The sequence below is a fragment of the Octopus bimaculoides genome, chromosome 1, assembly GCF_001194135.2.
Source record: "Octopus bimaculoides isolate UCB-OBI-ISO-001 chromosome 1, ASM119413v2, whole genome shotgun sequence".
NCBI lineage: Eukaryota > Metazoa > Mollusca > Cephalopoda > Octopoda > Octopodidae > Octopus > Octopus bimaculoides.
In genome coordinates, this window is record NC_068981.1 from 190,417,510 (window position 1) to 190,420,164 (window position 2,655).

A 2,655-nucleotide genomic window follows, 5' to 3' on the forward strand; every position below is an offset into this window, starting at 1 on the left:
CAATAATCCCACAGTGACAATTACCCCTGAGGACAACAGACGATCATTTAAAACTTCTTAATATATTGGTGAGGGGGTAATTTACCAAGGGGGGGGGTAATTGTCCTAGGGGGTAGTTGTCATCAGGGGGAATTGTACTGTGAGGTGGGTGGTAATTGTCCTTGTGGGTAATTGTCCTGATACTGTTAAACCGGGCCATATCCGGCCCAAGTATTCTACGTGTGTTATGCTCAAACTAACAAAGACTAAATCCAGCCTCTCACACCTACCATAATATAATGTCATGCTAAAAATATACTATCATGGTTTTGAAGTCTCAAAGCAGCAAGATAATACATCATTAATTCAAATCAATTTGAATAAATAAGCATCAGGTTCGACATGATGATCAAAAAGCTAAATGGTTAAACATGACTGTATTTTACATTGAAATGTTATCAACAACTGGCAAAGTTAATCGATAGGCCATCTTGGTAGGTAAAAGTACAGCTGTGACTTATGAGGAAGAAGTAAACCGTGAATATTAATGATTAAAAATATAAAAACTAAGCGATTTCCAATTCATTCTAAAGATGCTAATTTGATGTATGGAATTCAATATTCAATGTTCAATATGTTCAATACATAGATCAATAAACAGGTTTTGATTTTGGACAGTTATAATCTTCTAATGTAATGTTTTTTTAAACCTACATACACATACACACATAGATATGTACATGCATGAGTTTGTGTGTACATACATATAACATGTATGAAATTCATGCATGCACACATACGCATATATACAGTCATATATATGTATGGAAGACATAAAGTCAGTAGGTTTAAGAGATGAATATATATATATTTATTTAACCATGTGGCTTCCATAGGATTACAGTCATTTTGCAACCTTTTTCATGTCGTATGAATTTCAGTATTCAAGAAATTATGCGTACTTGTTTGCTAGAATATGTATGCTTAGCATTATACAATACAGTTGTATATAGCTTTATATTCACATCATCATCATCGTTTAACGTCCACTTTCCATGCTAACATGGGTTGGACGATTTCACTGGGGACTGGTGAACCAGATGGCTACACCAGGCCCCAATCTGATCTGGCAGAGTTTCTACAGTTGGATGCTCCTCCTAACGCCAACCACTCAGAGAATGTAGTGGGTGCTTTTTACATGCCACAGGCATAAGGGCCAGTCTGGCGGTACTGGCAACGGCCATGCTCAAATGGTGATTTTTACGTACCACCTGCACAGGAGTCAGTCCAATGTTTTGTTCACGTGCCACCAGCACGAGTGCCAGTAAGGCGAAGCTGCAAACGATCGCGCTCAAATGGTGCTTTTTACGTGCCACCAGCACGGAATCAAGACCGCTGCTCTGGCAGTGATCCCACTCGGCTGGTGCTGTTAGCACTCCACTGGCACGGGTCCCAGTCATCGAATGGCGCGGGTACCCTCCAGGATAGCATGGTTACATCAACAGTTCAACTCTGATTATACATACAAAATTTCCTCTTTATATACACAATGTATGGAAGGCTGGAACTGGGCAATCCTCCATTTGAAATGATAGGCCTTTCAACTCATTCGTCATATAAAAGAGTTCATTTTTGTAGTTGAGACACACGAAGAGATATCCCTATTCCTGCCAAGGAATAGAGATATCTCTCCATGACACATTTATATGTAGCTTGTCCATTATTGTGAGTAACCTACTTAAGCACCCCAGCGGGATAATCTCTGATTACCTTTGCAACCTGTACTGTCCTCTCTCTCTCTCTCGCTTCTCCTTCAGGTTTTGTTGATTTTAAATTATCATCGATGCTTCTGTATCTTTGCTTTCTTTCTAGGTAGGGATGTTTGCTCTATATAAACCTATTTCTACCTTCAGGGAGAGGTGGACCATAGTAGTGCAGCCTCCACTCTATCATCTGTTCAGCATGGGAAGTCACACAAGGAGCTGGTGCTATGAGGTCTTTCATACATGATTTGCATTAGAGACAGACTGCATAGTTCTCAGGTTCACTGAGGGACAAAAGCCACCATATGGCAACAAAGACTAAACCTTGTGGTGGACAGGCCGTTACCGGTACCGTGTGACTGGCCCTCATGCCGGTGGCACGTAAAAGCACCCACTACACACTCGGAGTGGTTGGCATTAGGAAGGGCATCCAGCTGTAGAAACTCTGCCAAATCAAATTGGAGCCTGGTGCAGCCATCGGGTTTCACCAGTCCTCAGTCAAATCGTCCAACCCATGCTAGCATGGAAAGTGGACGTTAAACAACGACGACGATATATATATCATCCGTATTCTTAGTAATTGTTTGAAATTTACACTTCTGATATATATATATACATATCTATAGTTATGGTATGTTTCGTTAGGAACATAGCAGAGTACAGTTTAAAGCTCATCCACCCCGAGAATTACCCAATACTATCCGGTAGCATTATTATATATTTTCAAGTTTCCATTTGAGCATTTGTTGGAGACAAAACTAGAATATCACCTGAGGAAGCACAACTAGATTTTACTATGCAAACAAACAGTTGCATAATCAAATACCTGTATTTCTGGAGAACTACATTGCAAGGAAACATTTGTGGTGATTGAAAAATAACTGTCCAACCGAACTCATTCTTGTTGACTCCA